Source organism: Rhinopithecus roxellana, chromosome 14, assembly GCF_007565055.1.
Source record: "Rhinopithecus roxellana isolate Shanxi Qingling chromosome 14, ASM756505v1, whole genome shotgun sequence".
NCBI classification, from domain to species: domain Eukaryota; kingdom Metazoa; phylum Chordata; class Mammalia; order Primates; family Cercopithecidae; genus Rhinopithecus; species Rhinopithecus roxellana.
The window spans coordinates 83,611,494-83,629,575 of record NC_044562.1 but is presented as its reverse complement, the minus strand read 5'-3'; the positions used below and the strand labels follow the sequence as shown (position 1 = coordinate 83,629,575).

General features: G+C 37.3%; 1 protein-coding gene and 1 pseudogene across 6 annotated transcripts in view; one reads left to right on the top strand and one right to left on the bottom strand.

Annotated features, from left to right (window-relative positions):
• Positions 1 to 18,082, bottom strand: part of COBLL1 (cordon-bleu WH2 repeat protein like 1) — a 161,711-nt gene that overhangs the window by 64,661 nt on the left and 78,968 nt on the right. The gene's annotated exons all lie outside the window — the stretch shown is intronic.
• On the top strand, positions 1,965 to 2,042 carry LOC115893421 (annotated as a pseudogene).

The window sequence follows — 18,082 nt, the reverse complement described above, 5'->3', positions numbered from 1 at the left end:
TATATACCCAGTAATGGGATGGCTGGGTCAAATGGTATTTCTAGTTCTAGATACTTGAGGAATCGCCACACTGTCTCCCACAATGGTTGAACTAGTTTACAGTCCCACCAATAGCGTAAAACTGTTCCTATTTCTCCACAACCTCTCCAGCCCGTTGTTTCCTGACTTTTTAATGATCACCATTCTAACTGGTGTGAGATGGTATCTCACTGTGATTTTGATTTGCATTTCTCTGATGGCTAGTGATGACGAGAATTTTTTCATGTGTCTGTTGGCTGCATAAATGTCTTCTTTTGAGAAGTGTCTGTTCATATCCTTTGCCCACTTTTTGATGGGGTTTTTTTTTCTTGTACATTTGTTTGAGTTCTTTGTAGCTCTGTATAGTAGTCTTTTGTCAGATGATTAGACTGCAAAAATTTTCTCCCATTCTGTAGGTTGCCTGTTCACTCTGATGGTAGTTTCTTTTGCTGTGCAGAAGCTCTTTAGTTTAATTAGATCTCATTTGTCAATTTTGGCTTTTGTTGCCATTGCTTTTGGTGTTTTAGACATGAAGTCCTTGCCCATGCCTATGTCCTGAATGGTACTACCTAGGTTTTCTTCTAGGGTTTTTGTAGTTTTGGGTCTAACATTTAAGTCTTTAATTCATCTTGAATTAATTTTTGTATAAGGTGTAAGGAAGGAATTCAGTTTCAGCTTTCTACTTATGGCTAGCCAGTTTTCCCAGCATCATTTATTAAATAGGGAATCCTTTCCCATTTCTTGTTTTTGTCAGGTTTGTCAAAGATCAGATGGTTGTAGATGTGTGGTATTATTTCTGAGGGCTCTGTTCTGTTCCATTGGTCTATATCTCTGTTTTGGTACCAGTACCATGCTGTTTTGGTTACTGTAGCCTTGTAGTATAGTTTGAAGTCAGGTAGTGTGATGCCTCCAGCTTTGTTCTTTTGGCTTAGGATTGTCTTGGCAATGCGGGCTTTTTGGTCCCATATGAACTTTAAAGTAGCAAAACTACATTTTTAAAAACTGTTACAATGAATAAAAGCTTATAAAAATCCCTGTAAAGAAGAATGCCCCCAATTTCAAATTTCAGTTTTTAAATCTGCAGAAATTGACCACTCGTGTATAACAAATATTTATTTTATAACAGACAATTATCAGAGCAGATTCAGCTAAACACAGGAAAAGTGAAGATGAGTAAGACTCAGTTCCTATTCCTGAAGGGTTCATAGCCCCAAAGGATTGACAGGCAGGCAAAATTACCATTAAGTTTGATGACTGCTCTAACACAGGTATGCAGATGGTGCAGCTGCAGGTCACAGGAAGAAAACGGAACTTTCCTAGGAATCCAGAAATGTCTTACAGATGGGAAACATGAGCTGGGTTTTGAAGAATGAATAGAAACATAAGAAAAGGCAAGAAATAACTGATATTTCAGGCAGAGGAAAGTGAATAGAGCCATAAAAGAAAATGGTACTTTTTAGAATTAAATGGTTTGGTAAAATTACACAGAGAAGTCAGAAGAGATGAGAAACCAGTGAATCGACTGAAACATTTTATAAGTAAGAGAATTCAGTAAGGTGGGTTGGTACAAAGGTCATATATGAAGGTGTCAATAGTCTACATAAATATCAGCAAAAACTAGTCATAAAGTACAATGAAAGAAAAAGTAACTTTGGTAATAGCAACAAAAATGAATTTTAAAAAGATTCTCCAAGTATTCCCATCTCAGTCAATCACATTTCTTTCATTTGTCCAGGCCAAAAATCCTTGTTCATATAAACATATATCTAATCCATCTACAAATTCCGCCAGCTCTGTTTCATAAATAGACCCAGAATCCACCAACCACCTGGATCACCAAACACCTCTGCTCAAGCTGCCAACTGGTGTCCTTACTCCCAACCTTGTCACGTTGTAATCTAGTCTCAATGTAACAACCAGCGTGATCTTTTTAAAATACAAGTTAGATGACTAAACTTTCAGGGGTCATTTCTGTAGTTCATCACTAGAGAAGTTTCTCTGAATGTGTGGAAAAATAAGTAAATAAAATAATAAAATAAAATACAAGTCAGATCACTGCCTCACTTCTCACATTCTCCAGTGGTTTCTTGCCTCAACCAGAGTATTATACAAATGTTCCTCTACTTATGATGGGATTACAACCTGATACATCCACCCTAAATTGAAAATACAAAGTCAAAATGTACCAAATATCCCCAATAAACCCATCACAGAATCAGAAAATCGTAATTCAAAGCGTCATAAATCCAGATGTTCCTCAATTTATGATGAGGTTACATTCTGACAAACCCACAATAAAGTTGAAAAAATCATACGTCAAACCACTGCAAGCAGGGGACCATCTGTAATAGGTCCTTCCTTCCTCCCTACCTCCGGCCTCTCCAGTCCCCTATCTAAAACTTTCTCCCTAGGCTCACTGCATTCCAATCTCAGGACTCTTGCCTTTTCCTTGAACACATCCACAATACCAGGCCGTCTGCAGTGTCTGTTCCTGACTTTAACACCCCCATCTCTCTCTCTCTGCTTTACTTTTGGCCACAGGGTTAATGAGCAACATACTTATGTCTCCTTCCGTTAAAGGGTAATTAATTCCATGAGACTAGGGACTTGTCTCCATCACCTTGTCCACACATTTGCAAATACACAGAATCTCTGGGACCATGCCTGCCGCATAGTAGGCACTGATATTTGCTGAAAGAGTGAATTCAATGACTACTTTCCACAGAAGATGCACTACCTACGCCTAAAATTGGGAAGGAAAACAGTCCTTACCACCAAAAAATAAAATGAGCTTTCATACTTATCTGGGATTTTTTTAAAAAATTAACTGATTATGTTTTATTTTTTACAAGATGAATGAAAAATACACATTGGCTTTATTAGCAAGGGATAACTGAGAACTTCGTAATTATGGGGAAGTGTTCCCTGTCTACTGCACAGTGCAGTGAACTCCTCTCACTCACAGTTTTGATGTCTGTATGTGACAGTTTTACTTCCTCAGGTAGTTTGAGTCTGTGATGAAAATCCATCTCTAACCACTATACATAAGCCAATTTCTTTTAAGACAGGGAAAGTAGGACAAAGCACTAGTTGAAAAACCATTCACACAGAACTTTTTTTTGAGACAGGGTCTGGCTCTGTCACCTAGGTTGGAGTGCGGTGGAACGATCTCAGCTTGCTGCGGCCTTTATCTCCCAGGTTCAAGCGATTCTTGTGCCTTAGCCTCCTGGGTAGCTGGGACTACAGGCACACGCCCAGCTCATTTTTATATTTTTACTAGACACCAGGTTTTGCCATGTTGGCCAGGCTGGTCTTGAACTCCTGGACTCAAGCAATCCTCCCACCTTAGCCTCCAAAAGTGCTGGATTACAGGCATGAGCCACCACACCAGGGCATTTACACAAGACTTCTAGAAAAACATCCTAATCTTCCCACTTGTTATTTCAATTTAATAATGTATTTGTTACTTTTGTTCCTGAAAAAATGGAAAGCAATGTGAATAAGACCAAGATCCTTCCACAATGAATGCGCAGTACAACCGAGAAGATGCAATGCATAATTAAATAATACAAAACGAAAAAGAAAGGTCATCAAACAGATGGCAACTTTGAAAATTTAGGTCAATGAAAGCCAGCTGAGCCCAGCTGTATGGGGTGGGGAGCAGCACCAAGGCATGCTTCAAAGAGAAAAGACAAGAGACTCAGGTTTTGCAAGAAAAGTAGGATTTTGATAAGCAGAGTCTGTATGATCATTATATGTTAGTTCCCAATTGTGATCCATATGCACTAAATTTAGGAATGTGTTTATCTAGTTTGCTTACTACATAGTCCAGTCTAGTGAAAAGAATACCAGATGGAAGCCTGGATTTGGCCTGAATCCTAAGTAGCTTTAAGACTTTAACTTATTTGACCTTTTAGTCACCAGCAAAATTTTGAAAATATCTTGTACCTACTCACAACTCTCCTAACATTAATTTTTTCGTCAGAGGCTCTGAAGTAATAACAAAATTGTCACCCAAAGTTAAAAGTACAGTGAAAATAATCAAACGTGTATTACCACCTAAATATAGGAAATTCATTAACATTGAATAACAACTATACTTAAAAATACTAAGTTTTTTAAATATTTAAATATTTAAAAATCATAGTAACTGCCATTGAAGCCTCCTCACTCTTTTAAACAGGAATGTTTGAGCCAGTTTTCTTATCAAATAGATTTTCACATATGCTTTTCTTCTCCGGTGGCCTTGTTGACTATCAGTCTGCTCTTCAGAGGTTTTTTCCCCTTAACAGTAAACAAGAGCAAATTTCACATAAGGGTGGGTGGAGAGGAGGTTATATTGGAAAGATATTTATAATAAGAAAACTCCCCCCACATCAGGGCAAAAATAATTTACTTAATTTACTTCAAGCTTAAAAATAACAAGCTACAGTAAATTATTGCTTATGCAAATCATTGCTTTATTAAAATTATCTCAATATTATACTCAATTTTAATAATGCCAATTAAGGCAAAATTTGCATTACTCAATAATATATTTTGAAAATATCATAACCTCATTTTAACACAGAATTCAATTAGTGTTCTACTATTACTGCTGATTGGTCTTTTTATCATTTTGATTTACAGGGCACTCCAAAATCATGTGCCCACTGTAATCATTACTCCATTACTGTCAATATAATATCCTTAAAAGAGCTAAAAAGAGGGAATAAAAGAGCTCAGCGAAACATAATTCTAGTCTTGATTTGAAAAAGCAAAGGTATAAAATACTATACGAGATATACTTACATCCTTAATAAGCTACTCACCTCCAGTGGGATCTCATCAGTTTGCTATATTTATCATATTTATAAAGTATTCTTACAGTTTCATTCAGAAAATTGCTATATAAAAATATGGCTTCAACATTAAAGACAAAAATATAAGAGTGAATTCTCAGTGTTAAAACAATAGGGTTTCTAAGTATTGCAGTCTAAAGATCAAAAATAAATTTAACAATAACCCTCTCTCAACACAGAGGGTGATCAAACACAGGATTTATTATGGTAAGTATTGATAAGGCAGTCCCTCAAAATAACTGGCAGTGTTTTGATGGCCACTAAATTATGTATTTCAATTATAAATTGGAGACCAATTTCTCAACACAATTTCTCAGTTTGTCTGGGTTTAATGAAACAACAGAAGAATTTATTAAATAAGATTTGTTCAGAAGTGGGCATAACATTGTAATATGTTCTCAAGGGAATACAATTAAAAACAATAAAAGCCTTCTTTTCTTGATGAGCCTAATTTCAAAGACTGAATATGTCAAAACGGCTTGAAAAGATATGCAAACATGAAAATCGATGAGAAACCTAAGACATTATATGACTCTTTTATTACATTTTTTTTTTCTTCAAGGTTGCCAAAAACCTATGAGGGTCCAAATCATAGACAATTATCTGTCTCATCTTGGTCACACAGAGCACTATTTCACAGCCACTCAAGTCCTCTGTGAGGGATTGTCTTCCCTTGGCTTCTTTGTGTGGGCACATAATCTACTGTTTTCTTCCTTCTTCACTGCCACTCCTCAGTCTCCCCATCCTCACCTCCTCCGATTTCTAAATGCTGGGGCAACCCAGAGTTCATTCTCTGCCTTTTTCTCTACTTTCTACAACCTCTACCTCCAAGGGACTTCATAAAACCCCATGGCTTCAAATATCACTATATGTCAGTGACTGCCAAATTCACATCTCCAACCCTGACTTGTTTATTGAGCTCTGACTTTTATTCCCAATCATCTCATGGTTATCTCCATTTGGATGTCCCATAGGTATCTCAAACGTTATATAACCAAAACTTGATTCTCCTCTTCACCTCTAATCCTCATTCTCACACAAACCTACTCTATATTATTCCCCATCTCAACAAATGGCTCCACTAACCACCCAGTTAACTCAAGCAAAAAAAACTCCAGCAGGCATACTTTAATTCCTCTCTGTCCTTTATCTCCTACTTCCAATCCTTTAACAATTCCCCTGGGATCTAAACTCTAAAACATATCCTGAACTTCTATACTTTTCACCAGCTCCCTGCTACCACCCTGGTAATTAAGGCATCATCTTTTCTTGCCCAAACTGCTTCAAAAACCCTTTCATTGGTCTCTCCTGTTTCTGCTCTTGCCCCTTAAAATCTATTCTCCCCTGTAGTAGTCAGAATGATCTTTTAAATATGTATGCCATTAGGTCAGTGGGGGAGAAAAACAAGAAAAAATACATAAATCAGATCACATCTCTCTGATCCTTCACTGGACTTGCAACGCATTGATGAACCCAAATTCTTTTCCTTGGCTTGCAGGCCCCAGATGAGCTAAATATGGTTTCAGAGCATCAGCCATAATACTTGACTGCCATAGCCCTGAGACATATATAATCAGAAAACATTAAGGCAGGGCCTTAGAAGCCACATTTGACAACCCTCCAAGTGATTCTGATGTATGCTAAAGTCTGAGGACCAATGAGCCAACCTCAGCTCCCCTTGTTACTCCCAGTTTCAATGCCCCATGTAATTGACACCGGCATTCTTTCCTGAAATAGACCCAGTCTCTTCACACCCAAGGGCCTTCCACAGCTTTGCCCTCGGTCCAAAATGCTTTTAACCAGAAAACTTCAAATTGCCTGCTCCTTGAAGTCATTCAGAATTCAGCTAAAATATTTCCTCCTCTTCAGCTAAAATATTTCAGCTAAAATATTTCCTCCTTTTTTGAGTGGTATTCTCTAACCACTCAAAAAAGGTACCAAGGTGCACCCCACCCACCATGGCCCACCCTTTACATAGCCCTGCTTGGTCCCCATCACATTTATCATTATCTGAAATCATCCTGATTATTTACTTATTTCTTTGTTTATTATTTGACCCCAGAATAAAAATTCCTGGAGGGCTGGGACCTGGCCTGTCTCATTCTCTGCTGGCACCTAGAACTATAACTGGTACAAGATGGGGTTCTCTATGAGCATTTTTTTTTTTTTATTTAACTGAGGAAGGAAGGGAGGGAAGGTCATATTAGTTTCATGAGTTCATAGAAGAGCAAAAACTTGGTGGGTTGCTGAGAGTCAACCTATTCTGTAGCCAGAGGTATAAGAAGTCATTCAAGTCATTCATGAATATCTACTCTAAGTCCTATAAAGATGCTTTTGGTCTACATTGAATCTTACGAGGCCACTGCCACTGCCATTTAGCTGGGGTTTACAGAAGTTTAGGAAATTTGCCCAAAAGCACAGAGAACATGGGATAACTACAAATGAAAACCCACCAAATCCACCTCCTGCCCCAGTAACCCTAGCAAGGGCCATAAGCCTCAACATTTAAACAGGAAGGCAGATGCCAGATGTACCCATACCCCAGCCCTACCACTGAGTCAGCTACTTCCCCAGGTGAGGTTGGAGAAACAATATACTGGACATCAAAAGGCCCAGGAGTACCCTAAATGTCCACTTGCGTTACCATAAGTAAATTACTTAATTTCTCTGGTCTTCCATTTTCTCATTTACAAAATACAGGTATTGAACAAGATATTCCCATGCCCCTTTACCTCAAACATACAAATATTTATGCACAATTTTGTTTAGAGACTGGAAATGGAAACAAGGTAGTTAGGACTAGAGTCAGGGCAGGGCACAGTGGTTGCACAAATTTACAAGCAGCATTTGGTTGAAAGAGTCACATGGACAGGACGTCCATTCCCAGGGAGTTCTTCCTATGCTGAGAACACTTCTGCTCCTGGTCAGGAAAGGGTCTCCTCTGAGGCTCATAGGAAATGGAAGCCTGGAAAATGGGATCCATTTCCAAGTGCTTTTCTCTCTCTTGGCATTCAACTAGGAAAAAATGATGAAGGGAATGGCAAACCCAAAGGAAAATTTTGAAAAGCTCTTGCTTCAGTCCCCCACACTCAATTATTTTACATTTCAACACCTGGAATAACAAGTCCCTACCACATTCATCCCTACCATTCATCCCTTCAGGCTTTCTGCCTCCATGGCACCTCCACTCAAGTCTGACCATAGTCACATCAATTACATCCCATGTTTCTGCCACTTTAAATCTCTCTCTCTCCAGGGTGCACAAAAAAAAAAAAAAAAAAAAAAAAAAAAAAAAGGCAGAGATTTCTATTATCTTAAATACTACTTGTCTGCTTCTTCCAAGTACCTTGTCATTACCGTCCCTTCTTCTGCAGCAAAACTTCTAGGACTCTGCTGTCCAACATGGTGGCCATGTAGCTACTGAGCACTTGAAGCATAATTAGTGTGACTGAGGGACTACAGTTTTAGTTTATTTAGTTTTATGTGAATTTTAAAACTGATACTTGATTCAGTATTCAGTTATTGGAAAATGTTTAAGTATATTTGTGACAACTTGTGTATAGGAACTTTTTTTTTTTTTTTTTAGGAGTCTCACTCCATCACCCAGGCTGGAGGGCAGTGGTGCAATCTCAGGTCACTGCAACCTCTGCCTCCTGAGTTCAAGCAATTCTCATGCCTCAGTCTCCTGAGTAGCTGGAATTATAGGCATGCATCACCGTGCCCAGCTAAATTTGGTAGAGACAGGGTCGCACCATGTTGGCCAGGCTGGTCGTGAACTCCTATCCTCAAATAATCTACTCACCTCGGCTTCCCAAAATGCTGGTGTTACAGGTGTGAGCCACCGTGCTGGCCCAGAATCTATTTTTTCAAGTATAAATTTCATGACATCTAAATACAGATAGGTATTTCCAATGAAAATATATCATCTGGATTGAGAAGTGCTATAAGTGTAAAATACACACTATATTCCATAGACTTAGTAAAAGGTATTAAACATCTATTGGTAATTATTGTATGTTGACTACATGTTAAAATATTTTTATATACTCAGTTTAAGGAAATACACTTACCACAGTGGACCACCTCTAAGATGATCTCCAATGACTTTGCTTCCTTGTGCAATGTCCTCCCTTTGAATGTGGGCTGGACTTAGTGACTCACTTCTAGTAAACAGAATGCAGCAACAGTGATGGGCTGTCATTTCTGAGATTAGGTTACAAAAAGACCATGGTGTTGTTTTAGGTACCCTCCCGCTCTGAGAGAATCCAGCTGCCCTATGGGGAGTCCCATGTGGCAATTGACATATCAGGCCAATAGTCACAAGAGTGAGCTTGGAAGCAAATCTCTCCCCAATAGAGACTTCAGCCCCAGCGTACACCTTGACTGCAGTCTCACCACTCGAAAGCAAACTAGAATGACAGTTCTACATACACCCTGTACCTGACTTTCAGTTTCAGGTGATTTGACATACTCGCTGTGCTCTAAAGCACTGCTCCTGGCATGACCTACATTTAGAGCACATCCTCTTTACAATCCAAGAACCTTTCTTATTTTACACATAGAAGTCTATTTTAAATTCTTTTAGGATCTTGTCTGTATTTAAAGGAAACATGTAAATCCTTTTGTTCAATAATTAGCTATGATGATCTATCACACCCATCTCTGCGTGATGATGAAGTGGAGCAAATCCAAAGACAAGACCCAGCTTTCCGGCTGGGTGCAGTGCCTCACACCTGTAATCCCAGCATTTTTGGAGCCCATGGCAGGAGGATCACTTGAACCCTAGAGCCTGGATGACATAATAATACTTCATCTCTACCAAACAAATTAAAAAATTAGCCTGGCATGCTGGTATGCACCTCTAGTCTCAGCTACTTGGTAGGAGGATCACTTAAGCCTAGGAGGTCAAGGCTGCAGTGAGCTATGACTGTGCCACTGCACTCCAGCCTAGGTGACAGAACAAGACCCTGTCTGAAATAAATATAGGAAAATTTAAAAATTTTTTGCTTTTAAAGACACAGGTTTCCCTCTAGCATGTAGAGTATGGCAGAAAGAGCAAAGACGTAGCCAAGTGACTAGCACAATGCAGGAAATACCCCAGGGTACCTTGTGCATAGTTTCCAAAGTACATCACCTTATCCGCCAGTAACATTTTTTGAGGCAAAAACCATTAACATAATTTTGGCATTTTTGATTAGTACATTACCTTCTGCAGAGTACGTTCAATTAATTATTGAAGAATGAATCTACTTAAATATAGTTTCATTAGGTTGATTCATTTTTTGTTGTTATACCTCTCTCAAATCTTCCCCTTTCACTACTTTTAAGGAACATAGCAATTATGTAAAGTGGGCCACAGGAACACAATAGAACCTCTTTGTATCATTAGACCTTTGAGAATAAGGTTAGCATGAGTAGATGAAGCTTTATTATAATTTAGTTGTCATATACCCAGAAAGACATAATCTGCTCTGTGTTCTAACTCATGTAATAAAAGGGTCATGTAGGTAATGACAGGATTCTTTAAATTTAATTTAGGTCTCAACTCAAAAGCTGTTTTTTCTTAAATGAAATTAGATAGTTCATTTGCTTCCAAATGCCCTTTTAAATTCATATAAACAAATGGACAGCATTTATCGTCCTGCCATACTTTTCATGTATATATAAAAAAAATCACTATGCTGTGCAAAGGTGGTTCCCAAATACATCTTAGAAGTTGTTCTGACTCATGCTTAGTTATCACTTCAGACCTTTAATAGACATAGGGCCAGCTTTTGTTCACCTTACTCTAAATATATTCTATGCATGTAGTACATATATACACATATACAAATGTGTGAGTATACATACGTGTGTATCTGACACCATGAGAGAGAGAACGCGCGCGAGAGAGAATGCGGTAGTGAGCACCATGAGCACTTATTTTCCTTTGGCTTTCACTAGAGGTCTATTCCAAATTCACTTGCCAAGTAACTTTTCCTGAAGCAACTCTTATTCTCCTATTTTAAGCAGATATGTATTCCAGTAGAAAACATGTAACTCCAAAAAATAATTCTGGTGAGGAAAATTTAATATTCACTATGATAGCCAGTTACTGAGATGCTAAGTAACATAATTCTCTCTCTCCATTCCCCGTCTACTTGTCATCACCAAGTAATTTCTAGGGAAACTTCTTCAACATTTAGTAATATCCTAATAATATCTTCAATTCCAAAACCCTGGTTTCTATTTTTCATTTTGCTTATAATATCTGAAATAGTTTAAAAAAATGGCAAATGTATATTTTTTTAAAAGTTGATAGATAAATAGTTTATTCCTAAGCAGCATCTCTAAGTCAATAAACTTATTCTAATGTTTATAAATTTAAAATAAGTGCTTTAGATAATCGTTGTATAATTTGGCCTTCACTGTTTCTGGTGGGGACATGTGGGCGATATGAGAGGGAGAAAACAAAAATATCTTGCTCACTAAATACATACAGTATAATCTTCCAGTGACAACATTAATGCATTCCAGAAAGGCACGGGGTAATAAAAAAAGATAACACTTGCATTTAAAAAGGAAAAAAAATCTACATACTAATCACCAAGAGTTATTGATAAAAATTAAGATTCAGAGTCAGAGATCTTGGTTTGTGTCTGGGTCTGCACAAATTAGCTATTAGGTCATTTGATCTCACCGGAACTTGAATTGCAAAACTGGAATAACACTTCCTGCCTCTCCAGGTTGCTGAGAGGGTTAAATGGGTAAGGTATATTCATTTTCTAGCACAATGGTTCTCAAACTTGGCTGCACAATGGACCCACCTACATTTAAGAAAATACTGAGGCCTAGGTGTCACTTTCAGAGTCTCTGATTTAATTGGTTTGTGAGGATTTTTAAAATTCTCCCCAAGAGATTCTAAAGTACAGTCAATTTTGAGAACGACCGGTCTCATATAATGCCTAGCACACCGTAAGTATTCAGTTAGATTTAATGATACACCTTCACTGGAACTTTATAAACTCTAATATACACCTAAAGGCTGCTACCTAAGTCAATCACATTTATGTAAACTCAAGGTCTAAGGATCAATGAATATATAACATATCTTAAAAGCAGTCCATAAGTTTAGCAATAAGTGTTTCAAATTTAAATCCCTGTTATATTTTTGCTTTCCTTTATCAAAGAGGAAAATTCCTCATGAAAGAAACAAAAATTATCTTTTACTTTATATTTTTTACTGAGATACAATTTACATAAGAAAATGCACAAATAGAAGTGAATAGAATTTTACATATATACACACACACCTCTGTCTGTCTGGGTTTCTCTCTCAAGGAGCCACCAACACAGACTAAGATATAGGATAGTAAAATATAACTACAAAGTAAAAATTAAATATTAGACCAGGCATGGTGGTTCATGTCTATAGTTTCAGCTACTTGGGAGCCTGAGGTGATAGGATCACCTGATCCTGGGAGGTCACGGCTGGAGTGAGCCAAGATCATGCTACTGTATTCCAGCCTGGGTGACAGTGAGACTCTGTCTCAAAAAATAATAATAATAATGATATATTAAATTTCTTATATATGTCCCATAAATGTTCCTGCAATTTCAGTTTATCTCTGGGTTTTCCTAAATATCTTACAGGGGATGTTTACTTTTGCACAGTTAAGACAGTCAAACTTTCTTAACAAGAAAAGGGAACAAGATGAGAAAAAAGATGAGAAAAACCTTCAGCAGAAATAGCTATATCAAAGGAGGAGATATAAAATTAATATAAACAAATGAGCAATTTGAGAAAACAGACTTAAAAGAAATATCTACAATGAGTCACAAGACAGTCAACAACACTTACTGGGCACCCCCTGTGTACTCAGTGCTATATAAAGAAATGGTGAGCAGATTAAAGAAATACCATATGAGGCCCTCAGACACCAATAACTTAAAAATGAAATAAGTCCAACTAAACAACGGCAAAGATGCCCTAAATGCACTCTAGGAAAAAACTCTACATTAACTGAATGCTTATCTAGTTGCAGAAACTATGCCAAATGTTTTATGTATATAATCCCCTAACAAATACTATCCTTTTTTGAATAGAACCCTAAAATAATTCATAAACATTTATAGAAATTACCAAATAACTTCACTCAATAACAAACCCAAACCACGAAACCATGTCCCAATGCTCACTTGTGTCCTTGCACAGCTTTCTGCCCATACAAGTGTCAGCAGCAACTGGACTCAACATCATCTACTGAAAGCTTCCTTTGCACTTTTGTTTGTTACCTTGCAGGCAACATATATGGGAGAATCACTGTGGTTTAGAAAAATTAGTCCAAAAAAGGTCATAAAAATGTGACTGACACTAAAATTAAACTTTTTTTTAATGATTAACAAAAACATGAGAAGAAAGAACTATGTGAAACTCTGAACTCTTTTTTCTTTGGCACATAGAAATTAAGTATAAAAGGCCTTATTACAAATATGTATTTCTACTTTAAAAAAGTTAAATTATTATTCATAAAAATTTGAAGAAAACGTTACTCATTAAAAACAAAATTATCTGTGGATTTTAAAAAATTTTACTATACTTGCTCTCTGAAACAATAAATGTAGAAAAAAAAAGTTCTCCACCAAAGGAAGTTAAAAAATTTTAGTTGATTTTTAAAAAAAAAATTTCCAACACACACTAGGTTAGAAATCTAGCATTTAAAACATTAAATGTAAGAGTTATAATTATTAAAATATATGCACATATACATATTAAGGAGTGGGAATGCATATGTCAGCCAAGCAAGCCCACTGGTAGATTAGCCAACCAAACAATAAAACCAAAAGTTGCTTTCAAGTCACAACCCAAATAACCTACTCTCAAATATGAATTTGGGTAGATATTAAACATCATCAGACTATGTCAAAATTTTAAATTTATGTTGGGGTAAACCTATCACTCACCATATACTGATAAAGAAAATTCCCTGAAATAAATTTGCCGAAATAATTTTCCTAGCTATGGGTTTTGACAAATACTAGCTAAAAAAACTATTTGGACATAGTTTTTTTTTCAAACAGAGTTTAGAAATATTAAAATCGGCCGGGCACGGTGGCTCAAGCCTGTAATCCCAGCACTTTGGGAGGCCGAGACGGGCGGATCACGAGGTCAGGAGATCGAGACCATCCTGGCTAATACGGTGAAACCCCGTCTCTACTAAAAAATACAAAAAACTAGCCGGGCGACGAGGCGGGCGCCTGTAGTCCCAGCTACTCGGGAGGCTGAGACAGGAGAATGGCGTGAACCCAGGAGGCGGAGCTTGCAGTGAGCTGAGATCGGGCCACTGCACTCCAGTCTGGGCGGCAGAGCAAGACTCCGTCTCAAAAAAAAAAAAAAAAAAAAAAAAGAAATATTAAAATCAAATGTAGCACATTATTTAAAAATTATCTTAAATTGGATCTAAACTTAAAACATAAACTTGAAAAATTTATAGATAAAAACATAAAAAAAAAAATCTTTGGGAACAAAAGTTAGGCCATAGGATTAGATATGACATCAAAGGCATAATCCATAGATTTAGTATACATATATGTATATCAAAAAATTTGACTTCAAAAATTTAAAACTTTTGCTCTGTGAAAGACCCTATTAAGGGGATGAAAACGCAAGCCACAGACTGGGAATTTTTTCAAAATTATTTTTTCAAAAATATTTGCAAGTCACATATTCAGCAAAAAGACATATCTAGCATATAGAAAGAACCCTCTAAACTCAATAATAAAAAACAATCCAGTCATGAGATGGAAAAAAGCTTTAAACTCATTACCAAAGAGGGTACACGAATGGCAAATAGACACACAAAAAAATGTTCAACAACATTATCTATTAGGAAAATGCAAATTAAAGCTATGATGAGCTACCACTACACACCTAAATTTTAAAATACTGGTAAATACCAAGTACAGACAAAAATGTAGAGAAACTGGCTGTCTCATAGGTGGCTTGTATAATGTGAATGCAAAATGGTGAATGCCACCCTGGGAAACAATTTGGCAGTGTCATATAGAACTAAACATACACATAATGTATGACCCAGTAATCTACTCCTAGGTATTTGCACAAGAGTAGTGAAAATTTATGTTCACAAAAACCTCTACATGAATGTTTATGGCTGCTTTCTTCATAAAGACCCAAACTGGAAACAACTCAAATGTGCTCCCATGGGAGAAAAAATTAAAAACTATGATGCATCCATACAACAGAAAACTACTCAGCAACAAAAAGCAGCCAAGTTTTGATACATTCAACTCGGATGGATCTCAAAGGCATTATGCTGACTGAAAAAAGAAAGTCTCAAGGAGTTACATACTGTATGGTTCTGCTTATTTAAGAGTCTCAAAGGGACAAACTTCAGGTCACAGAAAATAGATCAATGGCAGCCAAATGTGGAGGCATGATGAGACTATTACAGTTAACATAAGAGAGTTTCTTTGTGGTGGTGAAGAGTTCTGTACCCTGATAATGAATGGTGCAGTTACATAAATCTACACATGTGGCAAAATTTCATAGAACTACAAACCTAAATCAACAAACATAATGATTACAGAATGCATGTAAAAAGCTGATGAAATCAGAATAAGGTCTGTACCTGTGTTAATAGCATTAGTATTGATGTCACTTTCTTGGTTTTGACAATATACTACCATTATATATGATATTATAATTGGGGGAAAGCTAGGAGAAGGGCACAGAGAAACTTTCTGCACTATTTCTGTAACTTCTTTCAAAGCAAACTAGTAAAAAAATAAATAAATAAAAGTTACAATAAAACTATATCTAAGGTAGTGATTCCCAAAATTTGGTAGATATGAGAATCACTTATGGAACTTGTTTATAAAAAGGTTTGCTTGGGTGGCCCTACTTTGTACCTATTTCAAGTAAACCTGCATATGGGGTCCAGGTAATACACGTTGATAATCTAGCACATTACAAGTTGAAACCACTGAACTAAAATAAAGGCAAAGATATTAGAAAAAATGATGATCCCCATCAATAACTCTTGTTCTATTAATGGCTAATTACTAAAGAAGTCCTACGTACACAAGACCTCATTCACAGACTATATAACTGAGTCAAGAGGCTGTCACAGATACAGCAAAAGAAATGCAATGACGATATGGATCTATTTAATAATGCAAATACTGGCCAGACACGGTGGCTCATGCCTGTAATCCCAGCACTTTGGGAGGCTGAGGCGGGCAGATCACCTGAGGTCAGGAGTTTGAAACCAGCCTGACCCACATGGAGAAACCCTGTCTCTACTAAAAATACAAAATTAGCTAGGCGTGGTGGCGCATACCTGTAATACTAGTTACTCAGGAGGCTGAGGCAAGAGAATCACTTGAACCTGGGAGACAGAGGTTGCGGTGAGCCAAGTTCGCGTCATTGCACTACAGCCTGGGTAACAAGAACGAAACTTCATCCCCCCCCGCCCAAAAAAGCAAATACTGTTAGTCATAACACATCTGATATATCAATGCAAAAGTGAAAACACTGACCTAAGGAAAAAACCCATGCTATGAAAACAAAGGTGTGCAGGGAAAATACATCCTCAATAAGACACTGGTGTCACATATTTAAATGTCTATTATAGGCCTTTATCTATGCTTTTATATGAAATAATTATTTTGACAAATCATAGACAAAAATAAGCATCAAGTTATTTGATTTAAAAGTTTCCTTTGTTCGATATAACTCATGAAAAGATCAACGTAAATATTACTCCATATACAACATAGTAAGTTAAAACCCATTAAGTTTCCAAATCTTCACTCAAATTCTCTCCTAACAGGATGTCCACAGGAACATCCAGGTGTACAATTTTCACATTTATATTAGGCAGCTCTGTGCCAATACCTACCAGGCCCCTTTTACCTTTTCTCAGCAAAGAATGAATCACAGTTTTCCCACTATCTCCCAGACATCTCATTATAAGAGAAGTAGCAATGCAACTAGAGAATAAATCAAGTCTTACAATATCATTTCTGAAAGGTTGCTAATCTCTAAATTAAACAGTTGCTGTAACCTCTGAAACGCTAGCTCACTTGCTCTTCGCTCTGTGGAAAAATAAATTCTTTTGGATGAAAAATTATGGTCATTATGTGATTATGCTCAAATAGTTCAGCTGATTAATACTGGCCTCAAGTGAATCCATAATTATAGGCTTAATCCTTCCTTATAGGGCTGTTTAACCTGACCATGCTCTTTGGCCACAGGTGACAGTGCCAACCACTGAGCCAGAAAAAAAGTGAGTGTCACTGGGCAAAATAAAAGTCAACTGCGCATGTGTGTTTGAAGGAGGACAAGTCTACGACAACTCAAAGTACTTTCAATGTAAGTTTGGCCAGTAGTAGCATCCACTGTACCATAGATGAAACAAGCCAATACATAGTGTCCTGCACCAACCAGGAGAGGTAGTGGGGAACTGGAAAGAGTGCTGCATTACCAGACAGTATACTTCAGTTCTAGTATCAATCCAACATATACTGAGCTGAGTCTCAGCTGTCTCATTTAATCAATATATTAAATGTATAGAGTATTATACGAGAACAAACTAGCTAGCCTGGTAAAAGTATCTGATCATCTTAAAAAGCAGCATAAGGCAAGAGTGAACAAACTATGACCTACAGGCCAAGTTAAGCCTATCATCCTTTTTTGTTTGAGACAGAGTCTCGCTCTGTCACCCAGACTGGAGTGCAGTGGCACGATCTCGGCTCACTGCAAGCTCCGCTTCCTGGGTTCACGCCATTCTCCTGCCTCAGTCTCCCGAGTAGCTGGTACTACAGGTACCTGCCACCATGCCCAGCTAATTTTTTGTATTTTTAGTAGAGACAGGGTTTCACTGTGTTAGTCAGGATGGTCTAGATCTCCTGACCTCGTGATCCGCCCGCCTCAGCCTCCCAAAGTGCTGGGATTACAGGCATGAGCCACTGCGCCTGGCCGCCTATCATCCTTTTTAAAAAAAAAAAAAAAAGTTTTGCTGGAACACGAACATGCTCATTTGTTTACATATAATCTACGAGTGCTTTCACACAATAACAGAGTTGAGTAGTTGTAACAGAGACCTAGAGCCTAAAAGTCTAAAATGTTTACTGTCTGGCCATTTACAGGAAAAGCTCACTGATTCCTGGCATAAAGGGTCGCGTTTCCAATAAAGTCACTATACAATTTTAAAATCCTTAGT